The sequence below is a fragment of the Nicotiana sylvestris genome, chromosome 9 (genome assembly GCF_000393655.2).
Source record: "Nicotiana sylvestris chromosome 9, ASM39365v2, whole genome shotgun sequence".
Lineage (NCBI taxonomy): Eukaryota > Viridiplantae > Streptophyta > Magnoliopsida > Solanales > Solanaceae > Nicotiana > Nicotiana sylvestris.
The window spans coordinates 182,600,222-182,618,507 of record NC_091065.1 but is presented as its reverse complement, the minus strand read 5'-3'; positions in this window follow the sequence as shown (position 1 = coordinate 182,618,507).

The following is an 18,286-nucleotide window of genomic DNA, read 5'->3' as shown; positions in this document are numbered from 1 at the left end:
ACCCACGAGCCCAAATATACAATTAATTTCGAAATTCGACCCCAAAACAAGGTCTAAACCCCAATTAATCAAAAAGCCCTAACTCTACCCAAATTCCTAATTTCTACCATAAAAACTCTAGATTTTAGGATGAAAATTGATGAAATGCAATGGGAAATCGAAAGAAAAAGGTTTAGAATCATTTACCAATGTTTTGGGGAAGAAATTGTTCTTTGAAATCGCCTCAATGCTCCCAAATTTCGAAAATATGAAGTAAATGGGTTCTGCCCATTTTTGCTTCTGTTTTAAAATCATTGGGTAGGCCTTCATCGCGTTCGCGATAGGCCTGTTGCGTTATCGCGAACGAGATGGTCAGCTGGGCGATCAGAAGCTCGCGTTCGCGAAACTTTAGCTCACAGAGTCATCGCGTTCGCGGTCAGGTGACCGCATTCGTGTAAGGTAAAGTGTGAAATCCCTCCCCCAGGCCACAAATCCTACGCGTTCGCGAGGGCCTGGACGCGTTCGTGTAGGGTATTCCCCCCACAACCTCGCATTTGTGAAGAACAAATTTTCACCTGAGGGAGATTGCCTTCCACATTCGCAAGTGAAGCCACGTGAACGCGAAGCAGAAAATCCCTGTGCATCAGAAACTGAAAACCTGCAACTTTTTCTAAGTTTAAAACTTTCCGAAACCTATCTGAAACTCACCCAAGCCCTCGGGGCTCCAAACCAAACATGCATATTAAATCAAAAACATCATATGAACTTACTCGTGCGATCAAATCGCCAAAATAACATCAATAACTATGAATTTAGCATCAAAATCATGAAATCGCTTAAGAACCTCAAATTTTCCAATTTTCTCAAATACGGTCCGATTCACGTCATTTCAAGTCCGTTTCTTACCAAATTTTACATACTCAACTTAAATCACATATAAGACCTGTACCGGGCTCCGGAACCAGAATACGGGCCCGAAAACATCAAATTTTAAGCACATTTTATTTTCAAAAACTCATAAATATTCCAGAAAATAATTTTCTTTAAAAATTCATTTCTCGGGTTTGGGACCTCGGAATTCGATTCCGGGCATACGCCCAAGTCCCATATTTTCCTACGGACCCTCTGGGACTATCAAATCATGGGTCCGGATCCGTTTACCTAAAATGTTGATCGAAGTTAACTTAAACTCATTTTAAAGGCAAAATTCATCATTTTTCACATAATGGTTTTCCGGCTACACGCTCGGACTACGCACGCAAATCGAAGTGAGACAGAAAGAGATTTTTAAAGCCTCAAATACCGAATTTATTTCTAAAACAAGTGATGCCCTTTTGGGTCATCACATACAATCTTTTCATAAATTAGATAAACTGAAAACGTGGTTCTCTACTAGTGTTATTCTCTTGTTTCCTATATTTAGATCGCTATTAATACTTGATGTTTCCTTTGCTTCAGTATTATTTTTTTAGTTGTTGTTAATATTTCGCTTTCTGTAGTTCTTTGTCATAAGTGTTGTGATTTTGCTTTTATTGAGTCGAGAGTCTTCCGGTAACAACCTCTCTACTTTCACAAGGTAGGGGTAATGTCTGCGTACATACTACCTGCCCCAGACCCCATTGTGAAAATATACTGGGTTTGTGTTATTGTTGTTTGTGGTTCTCTACGTCGCTCGATATTACCATAGTTAAGTGTAATTTAAGGTGAAAATATATATTAGTTAATCATCGTTAAAGGATAAAAGTGTATGGAAAATATATGGAGTCCATTACTTAAATAGTCACTCAACTGTTTGAAATTATCTGGTAAAGTCATCTTTTTTTCGTTTGTAACAGAAAAATCACTTAACTATGCTTATAGCCCTCAGAAGGTAACTCAACCAGATTTCTCAAACTTTTTATTGTCAAATATATTATCAACCTTTATCTTCTTCTTTTTATACTTGTTTAATATTATAAAATTTTCTCTTTTTAATCTACATTATAGACTTACCTATAGAATAAATAAATTTTATTTATAAAATAAAAAATTAGTTTCTAGCATATGTAATATTAGAATAACAATATAATTAAGCATAATTTTTAAGAATATATAATATATTATAAAATACATTTATTTTAAATAATTATCTTTTATATTACGTGCATGGAATATATATTTTAAAAATTTTATTTTTTTTCATTCTCAATGGCTTAAATAGTTTTTTTAGTTTTTGTTGTTAATATCAAAATTATAATTACGAATAAATTATTCTAATTAATTTTTTACTATGATAAATATTTTATTATTCCAACATTATATATGCTTAAATACTGTTTTTATTTTTTTAATTTATAAATAAAATTTATTTATTTTATAGGTAAGTCCATAATATAAATTAAAAAGAGAAAAAAATCATAATATTAAAAAGTTAAAAAATAAAATAAAAATGACAAAAGTTGATAATTTAGAGGGTAATATAGGTATTTATCAACTAAAAATTTAGAAAATCTAGTTGAATAACTTCTGAGTGCTATATGCATAGTTAAGTGGTTTTGCTGTTACAAACGAAAGAAAGATAACTTTAGTAAGTGATTTTGGATATTTGAGTGACCATTTGGGTAATGGACTCAAAATATATGTCTATCTATTACTAATTCTTTTGATATAAACATCACAAGTGGATAAGTATTTTTTTGCCGGATGATACATAATTATTGTAAATCGGGGCGGAGCTAGCATTCGATTTACGAGTTCGGTAGAACTCAATAGCTTTGGTATATACCCTATATTTCATCATAACTCAGCATTCTTTAGCTAGGTAAAATTTTAATTAATCTTGGATATTTGTAGAGGGAAGAAAATATTGGACAACCAAATCTCAAAAATATTCTATTAGATTATACTTATCTTGATAATATTTATTTAATATATTTTCTTGATAATTAAAACATACTCCCTCCGGTCCACTTTAATTAATTTTTAGCTTTTTTTGTGGTCCATAATATTTGATTTTTTCAGATATCAAGAAGGAATTAACTTCTTTTATCAAAGTTTCCCTTGGAGTAAACAGCCTAGGAGTATTTGTTGTATTTTCAATGAACAAATTAAGGTTAATATAGTCAGTTTTGTTGTTAATTAATACTAAAAGGTGGATTTCTTTCTTAATGAAATTTTTACATTCTTATACACTATATGAAACTATATTACCCTCCCTACTCAAGTTTCACTATAATTATATTTTATATACCCAACTACCATTTATGTACATTTTAAGGAAATTAATGATAATAATTAGTATACTAAAATTACTCTAACATATCTTCCATTGTAACGACCCGGCCGGTCATTTCATGAGTTACCACTCAGTTTCCCCCATTTCTGCTTCTTTATACTTTGTTCATCTATGTTATATAGTATCAGGTTAGTCGGTTCAAATCCGGAATGGTTTTGGTAAGGTCTGAGACACTTAGTCTCTAAAGTAGCCTTTGAGTTGGAAAGTCAATCAGAAGTTGACTTGTGTGCATTCGATCTCGGAATTTGGTTTTCATGATTCAGATAGCTTCGGGAGGTGATATGGGACTTAGGAGCGTGATCAGAATGAGTTTTATAGGTCCAGAGTAGATTTAGGCTTGAATTGGCGAAATTGGAATTTTGACGTTTTTCGGTTGATAGCGGAGATTTTGATATAGGGGTCGGAATGGAATTTCAGAAATTTGAGTAGGTCCGTTGTATCATTTGTGACGTGTGTGCAAAATTTTAGATTATTCAGACGAGGGTTGATAGACTTTTTGATCAAAAGCGGAATTCAGAAGTTTTTGGAACCTTAGGCTTGAATCCGATGTTATTTGTTTGATTCAATGTTGTTTTAGGTGTTTCAAAGAGTGGTATACGTTTGGATAGTGGTATATGACTTGTTCGTGCTTTTGGTTGGGGCACCGGGGGCCTCAGGGTAATTTCGGATGGTTAACGGGAGGTTTGGAGTTGGAATTTGGAGTTGAAGTGTTGAAACTCCTGTCATAACTGCACCTGGCTTGGGGACCGCAGGTACGGGCTCATAGAAGCGCCCAGAGGATCGCAGATGCGCAAATGGCCATGGGGAGCTAGAACCGTAGAAGCGGTTGTTCGAGCGCACCTGTGATAGTGCATGTGTGGTATTTTGATCGTAGGTGCGGTCCTAGTGCAGTTAAGTGGTTTCCGCAGGTGCGCACCTGGGACCACAGGTGCGAGATTTTGTATCGTAGAAGCGGTTTAGCTGGGGAAGAACATATATATTTGACCTTTCGCGATTGTGTGTGATTTTTCACCATATTTCATTCGGGAGAAAGCTTTAGAGAGCAAATTGAAGAGGAAATTCAAGGGAATTTCGTGGAGGTAAGGTTTTTGGACCCTAAACTTGTTCTATGATGGTTTTTAACTGATTGAGCTTGAAATCTATGGAAATTAGTAGCAAAAATTGGGGGATTTGAGGTGTTATTTGTTGTCGGATTTTGGTATTCTTGATATGTATGAACTCGTGAGAGTAAGGATTCTAGTTTTGTGAATTTTATCGGAATTCGAGACGTGGGCCCAGGGTCGGGTTTGTCTAATTTCGGGATTTTTTATGTAAATTAGTTATTTTCGAGTGGGCTTTGTTCCCATAACATATTTTGATGGTATAAATCTATTTTTGATTAGATTTGGAGCATTCGGAGGCCAAGTCGAGAGGCAAAGGCATCGCGGGCTAGAGTTTGGATCGGATATAGGTAAGTAATGATTGTAAATGTTGTCCTGGGGGTATGAAACCCTGGATTTCACATCGTTGTGCTACTTTGAGGTGATACACACGCTAGATGACGAGTGTGGGGTCGTGCACCGTTGGGGATTGTGACTTAGTCTGTCCCGTATGACTGTTAAATCACGTATTTGATTGAAAACTGTTTGATATCATTGTGTTTTGGAAATTATTATCCTATTTTGGGCTGAATGCCATATTTGGGCCTCGTGCCAACAACTTTGGACCCTTAGGGGAATTTTTACTATTATTCCTCACAGTTTTGACTTCATATTTGTACTCAGTCATGTTGTAGTCTATTGTTTTCATAACTAATCCATATTTATTCTGTTTTGATATTTTAAATGATATTTTGGGCTGAGCATCATATTTTACTGTTACCCGAGTGGCTTGAGAGATTTCTGACTGAGTAAGGTCGAGGGCCTGTGTTGTGAGAATATTATGGGATCGGGTTGCTCGTCGCAGCAGTGTTGTACTGATTCATGATTATGAGGCTGAGGGCCTAATTTATTACGCTACGAGGTGGCTTGTTATGAGGCTGAGGGCCAGTTTGATTATGCCACAAGATGGCTTGTTATAGCGCTTGGGCTGTACGAGCCCCTTCGGAGTCTGCACGCCCCCAGTGAGCGCGGGTACCCAATGTAGATGTGATATTGCCTGATGGGCTATTGTTGTTTCATGTTATTGCCCGAGGGGTTGATACGAGTGATTGTGAGGTAGCCCGAGGGGCTGGTTCTATTGGTATTTTGCCCGAGGGGCGGTTATGGTACTTGTTTTGCCCAAGGGGCTGATTTATGTTTCTATCCTTTTCTCCCTATTTTCATCACTCGTTTGAACTACTAAAAGATGTTTTAAAAAGGTTTTTACTGAATTGAGATGTTTTTTACAAGTTTTACTACATTGTTCTGGATTTATACTGTTTTGTTGTAGCATTATGCTATGTTTTGCGTGTTTTCTTACTGTTCAACTGCCTTTACTTTTATTACTTACTGAGTTGACATACTCACATTACTCTTTGCACCCTGTGTGCAGATCCAGGAGTTTCGGGTCACGCTAGCGAGTGCTGATTTGCCTTCTAGCAGGCTTGTTTGGAGTTGACTAGGTAGTTGTTCGGCGTTCGTAGCCTAGTACTTCTCCTTCCTATTTTTATTTCGCTTTGTACTAGCTTTGTTTCAGACAATGTTGACTTTTTATATTTCTAGACGGGTTGTAGATGCTCATGACTGGTGACACCCCGTTGTCGAGCTGTGTTTTGGTTTCCGCACTATTTTATCCTACTTTATACTAAGGGATTTTAGCTTATTAATGTCTTTAAATGACTTATTATAATGTTTTGGTTGATTTTGGGGTTTGTGTCAGCTGGTCTAGTTTCACGATAGGCGTCATCACGATCGGGTCCGTTTTGGGGTCGTGACATCCACTCCCCCACGTTTCTCTCTCCACATCCCATCCCCCTCCCCCGCGTATCTTGCACCCACCCACGATTCCACCATTGACAACCATTAAAAAGCTTTGAAGCTTTGAATTCGAATTTAGATTTTCAAAAAACATTATTTGCTTGAATTGGATGTTGTTGCAAAGAATTGGGAATTCTCTCTACGTCTCACTCTATCTCTCAATCCTAATTTCAGTAATCCTAATTTCAGTAATGTAAATCAAAGGAAAAGAGAGCAGTAAGTCCACCATTGACAGCCATTAAAAAGCTTTGAAGCTTTGAATTCAAATTTAAATTTTTTAAAAATCATTATTTGTTTGGATTGGGTGTTGTTGCAAATAATTGAAAATATAGTTTGGAGTTTATATCTCAATTTTGAGGGGTTTTGGTGAAGATTAGACTTGGTTTTGGCTGAATTTCAGATTGAAACTCGAAGAGAAAGAAGAAGAAGAAGAAGAAGAAGAAGACGACATGATATACATTATATTTACGAAATTGTAGAAAAATTATATTCTGTTGTTTATATATTTTTCTTTTATTTATTTAACTATTGTATGAAAGTTAAACAACATTGTATTAAAATTATATTTAAGTTGTATGATATTGTAGTTGTATATAACTGAGTAAAAATAATATATGAAAATTGTAGATAAGTTATATAATATATAATTATGCCACGGCCCTAAACTTGGACCCGATCATGATGGTGTCTCTCGTGAAGACAAGGCTAGCCGACGCTTCCCATATCCAATTATTAATAGTTAAACCATACGAAATAAATCTAAAGCATGATAAGATAATCCAAAGTTAACAGATAATAGCATAATTCGCGGAAAATAACCCAACACAGCCCGATACCGGGGTGTCACTAGTCATGAGCTTCTAAACAATCCGGAATACTCCAAAACTGACTACAGAGTTTAATACAGAAAACCAAGAATGTGAAAGATAGGGAAGAGCTCCGAGCTGTGAACGCCAACAACTACCTAGAGATTCCTCGGATCCGCCTGAGCCGAAAATGATAAGCACTCGGGAGCGGGACCAGATATGCCTGAATCTGCACACAGGGTGCAGGGAGTAAAGTGAGTACTCCAACTCAGTAAGTAATAATCATAAATAAAGACTAAAAGCAGGAAATCACGTAAGGCACAAACGCATCCTATGATATAGCATTAAAACCATAAAAAACAGTAAACCAATGAAAGATAGGTAAAAATCCTTTAACTCAAATTTAACTTCATGAAAAGCCTTTTTCAACAATTAAGCAGGTAAATGACAGTAAATTATGAAAAATAAACGCATAAAGGTTCACCCCTCGGGCACAGTATCAACAAATTCGCCCCTCGGGCAATATCTCAGAACAATACCAGCCCTCGGGCAACATCTCAGAACAATACCAGCCCCTCGGGCTCAATTTCACATTACAATGGATACCCGCGGTCACTGGGGGTGTACAGACTCCTGGAAGGGCCCTTTACAGCCCAAGCACAATATCAAGCTACCCCATGGTATCATCACTAGGCCCTCGTCCTCATATCAATCAAGTCACGTCGTGGCGTACATATCTCAGGTCATCGGCCGCATAATCAGTATCAAATGTTTTCTCACAACCTAGGCCCTCGTCCTTACTCAGTCAAAATCTTCACAAGCCACTCGGATAAAAGTAAAACATGATTCTCAGCCCAATATATATTTAAAAGATCATTTAAGTGTTAGAACAGAGTAAACATGGCTGAGTACGAAAAGAGTGAAATATAACATGACTGAGTTCAAGTATAAAGTCAAAACAGTGAGGAAATATCAATAAAAGTCCTCTAAGGGTTCAAATAGTTGGCATTCAGCCCAAATATGGTATTCAGCCCAAATAATGATGATAGCAAATAGATTTCAGTCAAATACACGGTAAAATAGTCATTCGGGAAGGACTAAGTTACAATCCCCAACAGTGCACGACCCCATGCTCGTTATCTAGCATGTGGGTCACTTCAATATAGCACAACGATGTGCAATCCGGGGTTTCATACCCTCAAAACATCATTTACAATCATTACTCACCTCGAACTGGTCAAATCTCTAACTCGTGACGCCTTTGCCCCTCGAATCGGCCTCCACTCGCGTCGAATCTATCCAAAATCAGAATCACGGCGTCAAAATATGCTAAGGGAATGAAGCCCAAGCGAAAATAATTAATTTACAACACAAATCCCGAAATTACCAAAACCCGACCCCCATGCCCACGTCTCAGAATTCGATAATCTTTACATTAATAGATTCCTTATCTCCCCACGAGTTCATACATATCAAAAGTACCAAAATCCGATCACAATAGGTCTCTCAAATCCTCAAGTCTAGGTCTCCAATACCAAGCCCTAGTTTCCCCAATTTTTAACCTTAGATTCCATTAATTACAGTTCTAATCCGTGAAATAATAGCATAGGAACGAGTTTTAGGTCCAAATTCCTTACCTCAATGAAGTTCCCTTGAAATCCCTCTTCAAAATCGTCCAAAATGCTCCCAAGCCGAATTAGAAATGGTAACAATAGCTCAAAATCGCGAAGGACACAATTTACACCTTCTGTCTAGGCATTTTCGCATCTGCGGCCATATACCCGCTTCTGCGGTACCGCATTTGCGGTCCTTGAACCACTTCTGTGAAAATCACTTAAACGGCCAACTCTGCATCTAGGGTCAACACTCCGTATCTGCGCCTTCGCAGGTGCGGTCCCACAACCGCATATGTGATTCCTACCATCTTCCCAGCTTCCGCTTCTATGACCGCTTTCCCGCATATGCGGCTTCGCACCTGCGGTCCCCAATCCGCAGGTGCGGAAACACCAGAAGCGATAAAACAAATCTGCAGCTGCAACATTTTCTCAAACTCCCTGTCAACCATCCGAAATCACCCCGAGGCCCCCGGGACCTCCACCAAAAGCACAAACATATTCCATCACCTTATTCAAACTTGTACCAATCTTCAAAACACCTCAAACAACCTCAAATCAACCAAAACATATCGGATTCAAGCCTAAGTTTCCAAAATCTTCCGAATTTCGCTTTTGATCAAAAACCCAACCAAACCATGTATGAATGACTTGAAATTTTGCACACACATCCCAAATGACACAACGGAACTACTGCAACTCTCGGAATTCCATTCCGACCCCTATATCAAAATCTTACCTACCAACCGGAAATCGCCAAAATCTCAACTTCGCCAATTCAAGCCTAAATCTACTCTGAACCTCCAAAACTCATTTTGATCACGCTCCTAAGTCCCAAATCTCCTCCAGAAGCTATCCGAACCATCAGAACTCACATCTGATCCCTCTAACATAAAAGTCAACATCCGGTTGACTTTTTAAGCTTTCCTCAAAAGAGACTAAGTATCTCAAACCTTCTCAAAACCTTTCAGAACTCGAGAACCAACCCGATCACTCAAAGAACCTATAGACAAAGTAGTAAGAAGCAGAAATGGGGAAAATGGAGCGGTAACTTATAAGACGACTGACCGGGTCGTCACATCCTCCCCAACTTAAACAAACGTTTGTCCTCGAATGAGTCAAGAAATATAGCTGAAGTCTCAAATAGGTGAGGATATTTGCTCCGCATCTCCCACTCGGTCTCCTAGGTAGCCTCCTCCACGGGCCGACCTCTCTACTGCACTTTCACTAAAGCTATATCCTTTGACCTCAACTTTCGAACCTAACGACTGTAGACATGTGATTTTTGACCCTCCCCAAGATTTTTTATATTTTAGCATGTAAATATTTAGTTTAAGCCTAATATCGCTATTTCAACTAATTTTGACTCTTTTACTTTATTTCGTCACATAAATGAAAATTACAAAAAAATATTTTAGTTTATGTAACTTTCATAAATTTAAATAAAAAATATACAAAATAGTACCTTATTTTTTACTTTTAATATAATCTTGAAAACACAAAAATAGTTTCATGTTTTAATATAGTTTAGTTTAATTAATTAGGATTAGCTTTTGCATTGTATAGTATTTTTATCTTATATTAAAAGGAGTCAATTAAAGTGTTGCACCACAATTTTAGGAGTTTTAGAACCCAATTGTTGGCCCAGTTCGGATTAGCCCATTAAATCTAATACCCAATACCCATTAAGCTAACCCTAGGAAACTTTCTAGACTCTTCTTTGGAACAAAAAATAAATAAAAAAGACCCTAAGGACCTAAGAGCAATCAAAAAAATAGCTACACAATATAAAAATACCTAGACCCCTAACCTAGAGAGGGAGGCATCAGAAAAAGCGGACAACCGTAATTCCCAACAAGAAGAGACCACCCCCTTCTCACGTCGTCTTCTTCGACCCTTCCCCTCCCCCCACCCGTTTTTTATTTTTCTTCAACAACCAAACCAAAAATCGCTCATCCCTCCCCGTTGAACCCCTCTGCTTCGTTTTGAGCAGCATCCCACGCCGAAACCCCATATACAGCCGACCCTACACCAATTTCCTCCACGTCTGCCATCTCCGGCGAGCTCCATCGACGCACACAAAAGAAAAACGGGGATGGGGACGAAGCGGAAACTGAGAGGAAAGGAACGAGCTTGTAACACCTTAAACTCGGCGCAAAAAATGACTGAAGACCACCCCCTAAACAGTCCAAAACATCCAAATACATTCAATGATAAGTGAGGTCTCCGTTCAAACTTCGGCGAGATTTTTCTTGTGAGGTTTCTGTCTCAGACTACAGCTATTGCCATTTTCATTTTCTCCCAGTTCACTGTTTGAGTTTCGCAAGTTTGAGTCTCTTAAGGAGCTCGTTTGTTAAATCTGTCCGAAGCTCTATTCGTTTGTTGCTCGTTCTGAGGTTGGATATTTCAGTGAGGTTTTCCGTTTGAGGTTCTATTCAGCGAGTCAAGCTTAACTAAGGTCTATTTTTGTATTGTTAAATTTGGATCTTCGTTTGCAGTTCATCTTGTACTGATTTCTGTCAAGTTTGAATAAAATATGGATGTATTAGTATGGTCTTGTATGTCCGATTAGCTCTTTGGTTTTGGAAACTTTGGATTATAAATTTTGCATACTCTGCTTATTTGCTTTGGAAATAGTTCACTGAAAGTTTTGTCTAATTGCTCTACAATTAATTACTTGAATAACTGAAGCCTCCTCTATCTTTTAGGAAATAAGTTTTAAATTAGCTTTCTCATCAGTGTTTTTAGAAATGTGGATTAGAGTTTATCCTTGCACATATAGCCTAGCTAGAGGGAAAAAAAAGTTGTTTCCTTTTGTGATTAATTGGTAGTTCTAGTTAGCTATCTTGGAATGGATATTTGGCTTAATAAGTGCATTTCCAAAAATTAGCAAGTGTTGAAGGAGGAGAAAAGTTACTGAATTCTTATTATTTTCTGTTTTTGGCTGTACATTTGTGCTACATAACAAGGTCCAAATTTCTTCCTTGGTTTGAAGCTTGATCATGCTTAATTTCATTTCTGATTCGTTGGTTTTGATCTGTTTTGCTCTTCTTCATTTTACTAGTAGTACCAAAATTTAGGGCAAAGTGTCAGTTAGGTTTGGAATTGGTTGCTGATGAAATTTTTGTTTCAATTAAATGGAGCATTGGCCAAGGAGTAACATATCACGTGAGTTTTGAATAAGAGTTCTAATATGGGCAGAGGTGTTTCAATTAATTTTTGACGAAATGAATTTGGTTGGCATAGGTGTTAATTTGGGCATAACTAATGTAGAAAAATGCATTGAACTCTCGTAGTTTGCTTTAGGCGTGTTAATTAAATAAAATTATCACAGCTACGGGTACGATTCTCGTGACGTAGTTGTGATGCTTAATTCCTAAAATTCGAGTGTGCATTTCATGTGACCAGACTCCAATTTCCAACAAGTTTAAATAAAGCGTGTCATGAACCGCAGGTGCATTTCATGTAGCGTGGCTTGCGATGTGTTTTAAATAACCTTGAATTTTCATAAAAATATTAAAAGCGGTTAAAATATTTAAAAATGCACATAGGTTTAAAAGTTCTTTCAAATCAGATAAATAGGCAAATCATAATAGTTGAGTGATCGTGCTAGAACCACGGAACCCGGGAATGCCTAACACCTTCTCCCGGGTAAACGAAATTCCTTACCCGGATTTCTGTGTTCGCGGACTATAAGACAGAGTCAATCTTTCCTCGATTCGGGATTTAAAACCGGTGACTTGGGACACCATAAATTATCCCAAGTGGCGACTCTGATCATAAATAATAATCCTGTTTCGATTGTCACTTAAATTGGAAAAAACTCCCTTATATACCCCTTTTGGGGTGTAGAAAAAAAGAGGTGTGACAATGACCCAAAATAGCTACTAGCTCCGCATCATAAGTCAAATCATCATCCAACTGAATCGTGCTGAAATCCAAAACATGAGACGGATCCCCAATATACTTCCGGAGCATAGAAACATGAAATACTGAATGGACACTCAACAAGCTGGGTGGCAAAGCAAGCTCATAAGCCATCTCTCCATTCCTCCGAAGCACCTCAAAAGGCCCAATGAACCGAGGACTCAATTTACCTTTCATCCCATATCTCATAACACCCTTCATGGGCGAAACCTTCAACAGAACCTTCTCACCAACCATGTAGGACATATCTCGAACCTTCTCATCAGCATAACTCTTCTATCTCGACTACGCTATACGGAGTCTCTCGTGAATCACCTTCACCTTTTCCAAAGCATCCTGCATCAAGTCTGTCCCCAATAGCCTAGCCTCACCGGGCTCGAACCAACCAACTAGAGATCTACACCTTCTCCCATACAAAGCCTCATATGGAGCCATCTAAATACTCAACTGGTAGCTGTTGTTATAAGAAAACTCTGCAAGCGGTAGAAACTGATCCCATGACCCTCCGAAATCAATAACACAAGCACACAACATGTCCTCCAATATTTGGATAGTGCGCTCGGACTACCCGTCCGTTTGAGGGTGAAAGTTGTGCTCAACTCAACCTGGGTACCCAACTCTCGCTGCACAGACTTCCAAACCTACAAAGTAAACTGAGCGCCCCTATCTGAAATGATGGAAACTGGGACACCATGCAACCGAACAATCTCTCGGATATGGATCTCTGCCAACCGCTCTAAAGAATAAGTAGTACACAGGAATTAAGTGCGGGGACTTGGTCAGCCAATCCACAATCACCCAAATAGCATCGAACTTTCTCAAAGTCTATGGAAGTCCAACAACAAAGTCCATAGTGATCCTCTCCCACTTCCACTCGGGAATATCCATCTGCTGAAGCAAGCCACCTGGTCTCTAATGCTCATATTTCACCTACTGACAATTGAGACATTGAGCTACAAATCCCACAATGTCTTTCTTCATTCTCTTCCACTAATAGTGTTGACTCAAATCCTGATACATCTCCGCGGCATCCGGATGAATGGATTGCAGCGAGCTATGGGCCTCCTCTAGAATCAACTCCCGAAGCCCATCCACATTGGGCACACAAATCCGGACCTGCATTCTCAACACCCCATCATCACCAATGAACACATCTTTGGCATTATCATGCTGAACTCTGTCCTTAAGGATAAGCAAATGTGGATCATCATACTGGCGCTCTCTGATACGATCATATAAGGAAGACCGAGAAACCACACAAGCCAATACCCGATTGGGCTTCGAAATATCTAACCTCACGAACCGATTGGCCAAGGCCTGAACATCAACTGCAAGAGGTCTCTCCCTAACTGGAATATATAACAAACTCCCCATACTCACTGTCTTTCGGCTCAAAGCATCGGCCACCACATTGGCCTTTTCTGAATGGTGCAATATAGTGATATCATAATCCTTAAGCAACTCCAACCATCTCCGCTGCATCAAATTAAGATCCTTCTGTTTGAACAAGTGCTGGAGGCTACAATGATCAGTAAAACCCTCACAAGACACACCATACAAGTAATGTCTCCAAATCTTTAATGTGTGAACTATGGCAGCGAACTCTAAATCATGAACGGGGTAGTTCTTCTCATGGGGCTTCAACTGACGAGAAGCATAAGCAATAACTCTACCCTCCTACATTAATACACAACCAATACCAACTCTCGAAGCATCACAGTACACGGTATATGAACCTGAAGCTGATGACAAAACTAACACTAGAGTTGTGGTCAAAGCTGTCTTGAGATTATGAAAGCTCTCCTCACACTCGTCCGACCATACAAATGAAGCACCCTTCTGAGTCAACTTGGTCAAGGGCGATGCGATAGATGAGAATCCCTGAACAAAATGGCAATAATAACCCGCCAAACCAAGAAAGCTGCGAATCTGTGTGGTTGAGGACGGTCTGGGCCAACTATGAACCGCCTCTATCTTCTTCGGATCAATTTGAATAGCCTCGTTGGACACCACGTTCCCCAAGAAAGCCACTGAACTGAGCCAAAATTCACACTTGGAGAATTTTGCACAAAGCTTGTCCTCTCTCAATCTCTGTAACACAACTCTTAAATGCTCCGCATGCTCCTCCTGACTATGCGAATATACCAGAATATCATCAATGAAGACTATGACAAACGAGTCAAGATAAGGTCGGAACACACTGTTCATCAAATGCATGAACGCTACTGGGGCATTGGTCAGCCCAAAAGACATCACCAAGAACTCATAATGACTATATCAGGTCTTGAAAGTTGTCTTAAGAATATCCGAGTCCCTGATCTTCAACTGGTGATAACCTGAACGGAGATCAATCTTGGAGAACACCCTCGCTCTCTGAAGCTGGTCGAATAAATCATCAATACAAGGCAAAGGATACTTGTTCTTAATTGTTACCTTGTTCAATTGCCTATAATCAATGCACATCCTCGTAGTGTCATCCTTCTTCTTCACAAATAGAATTGGTGCACCCCAAGGTGACACACTAGGCCGAATGAACCCTTTATCAAGGAGTTCCTAAAGCTGCTCCTTTAATTCCTTCAACTCCGCTGGTGCCATACGATATGGCAGAATAGAAATGGGTTGAGTTCCCGGTACTAGGTCAATACCAAAATCAATATCCCTGTCTGGTGGCATGCCCGACAGGTCTGCAGGAAGCACATCGGAAAAATCTCTCACAACAGGAACATAATCAATATTGGGAGTCTCAGCACTAACATCCCTCACAAAGGCTAGATACGAAAGATAACCCTTCCCAACCATACGCTAGACTTTCAAGAATGAGATCACTCTACTGGAAACATAATCAGTCATACTTCGCCACTCAATCCGTGGCACACTCGGTATAGCTAATGTGATTGTCTTAGCATGATAGTCCAAAATAGCACGACACGGAGATAGCCAATCCATGCTTAAAATGACATCGAAATCCACCATACACAATAATAAAAGATCCACACGGGTCTCCCGACCCCCAATAGTCACCACACACGATCGGTACACATAGTCTACAATAACAGTATCACCCACCGTGGTAGATACATAACAGGTGAAGCAAGAAACTCACGGGGCGTACCCAAATAACGAGCAAAGTATGATGACACATAAGAAAAGGTGGAATCGAGATCAAATAATACAGAGGCATTTCTGTGGCAGACTGAAATAATACCTATAATAACAACATCTGAAGCAATAGCATCGGGTCTTCCTAAAAGTGTATAGAAACGGGCCTGACCACCACCTGATCGACCTCCCCCTCTAGGGAGACCCCTAGATGACTAACCTCCACCCCTAGCTGGCTGGGCGGGTGGTGGTGAAGTAACTGGCACTGAAGCCAATGAATTACCCCTCTACTGAGATGAGCTTGCAATACGGTGAGGGCATTGCCTTCATATATGACCCATCTCACCACACTCACACCAACTCCCAGGTGCTGGAGAAGGGGACTGAAGGGAACCCCTCGCACCGGAGTGACTAGCAGATGCACTTGACATAGAAGAGCCCTGAACTGATGGAGCACGGGACAAACTTTGAGCTGGAAGGGCACTAAGTGATCACTAGTCCTGATGAGAACTGTGAGAATCATGACCCCATAAAGCCCCACAATAACCTGGGCGAGCTGGATGAGCATACCTGAATGGACGGCATCTGTCGTGCTAAAACTGACCTCTCAAAGGAGTATCGTTGTAACTACCAGATCCTCGAGGCCTCTTGTCCTCCCTCTCCTCGCGCTCCTAGCGATGAACAGACTCAATCTCTTGAGCAATGTCTACAACATCCTCAAAGGTAGCACCAATCACCCTCTCCCTGGTCATGAGAATACGAAGCTGATAAGTGAGGCCATCAACAAACCTCCTAATCCTCTCTCTATCTAGTGGAACCATCCAAATAGCATGACGAGATAACTCAGAGAACCTCATCTCGTACTGCATCACAGTTATCTCTCCATAACTCAACCACTCAAACTCTCTATGCAGCTCCTCTCTACGGGACTGCGGCACATACTTCTCTAGAAAGAGAATGGAAAACTGCTACCAGGTAAGGGGTGCTGCACCAACAGGCCTACGCCTCTCAAAAGCCTCCCACCAATTGAAGGCGGCTCCAGAAATCTGATAAGTAGTGAAAGCGACCCCACTGGTCTCCAGAATACTCGTTGTACGAAGCATCCTCTGACACTTATCCAAGAAACCCTGGGCATCCTCTCCCTCTGCAACACTGAAGGTCGGAGGCCGAAGTCTACCAAACCTCTCCAACCTACACTGCTCGGCCTTTGGCATGGCAGGAACTACATAGCCTTGAGTAGTTGCAACCGGCTGGGCTGGATGTGCCCCTGGCGTCTGAAGTCCCTGCACGACCTGCTCAGGTGTGCGAGCGGCGGGAGTCTGATTGCCTCCCCTAGCCTGAGAAGTAGCTGCGACTGTAGTGGCTGAAACCCCCTAAGCTAGGCCAGTGCAAACGGATAAGATCTGAGCCAAGGCCTCCTGAAGACTCGGAATCACAATGGGCACAGCTGGTGCCTGAGCTGGTGCTGCTGGAACGTCCACAGCTAAGACCTGATCCTGAAATGGGGTTACTGGTGGATCTGCAGGTGTTGCCCTAGCTGTTGTACGGGCCATACCTCTGCCCCTACTACGACCATGACCGTGTCCTCGACCTCTAGTGGCCACAGCTAGTGGTAATGGTCATCGTCCATGCTGACCGGTAGCGCGTGTCCTCACCATTTGTGAGAGAATTGAATAACAGAAGTTTAGTACTCGGATCAACAAATTCGCACGACAAGAATTTCAAGAATATGAAGTTTTTTCTAAAGGTTCTGTAGCCTCTCGAGGATAAATACAGACGTCTCTGTACCTATCTGCGAGACTCTACTAAACCTTCTCATGACTCGTGAGATTATGTAACCTAGGCTCTGATACCAACTTGTCACGGCCCTACACTCGGACCCGGTCATGATGGCACATCTCGTGAAGACAAGGCCAGCCGACACTTCCCATATCTAATTATTAACAGTTAAACCATAAGAAATAAATCTAAAGCATGATAAAATAATCCAAAGTTAACAGATAATAGCATAATTCGCGAAATATAACCCAACAATGCCCGATACCGGGGTGTCACTAGTTATGAGCATCTAAACAATCCGGAATACACCAAAACTGACTACAGACTTTAATACAGAAAACCAAGAAAGTGAAGAAGTAAGATAGGGAAGAGCTCCGGGCTGCGAACGCCAACAGCTACCTAGAGACTCCTCAAATCTGCCTGAGCCGGAAATGATCAGCACTCGGGAGCGGGACTAGATACACCTAAATCTGCACACAGGGTGCAGGGAGTAAAGTGAGTACTCCAACTTAGTGAGTAATAATCATAAATAAAGACTGAAAGTAGGAAATCACGTAAGGCACAAAAGCATGTTATGATGAAGTAGTAAAACCATAAAAAAAAATAGTAAACTAGTGAAAGATAGGTAAAAATCCTTTAACTCAAATTTAACTTCATGAAAAGCCTTTTTCAAAAATTAAGCAGGTAATTGACAGTCAAATATGAAAATAAACACATAAAGGTTCGCCCCTCGGGCACAGTATCAACAAATCCACCCCTCGGCCAACATCTTAGAATAATATCAGCCCTTCGGGCTCAATCTCCCATCACAATGGGTACCCGCGCTCATTGGGGGTGTACAGACTCCTGGAGGGGCTCCTTACGGCCCAAGCG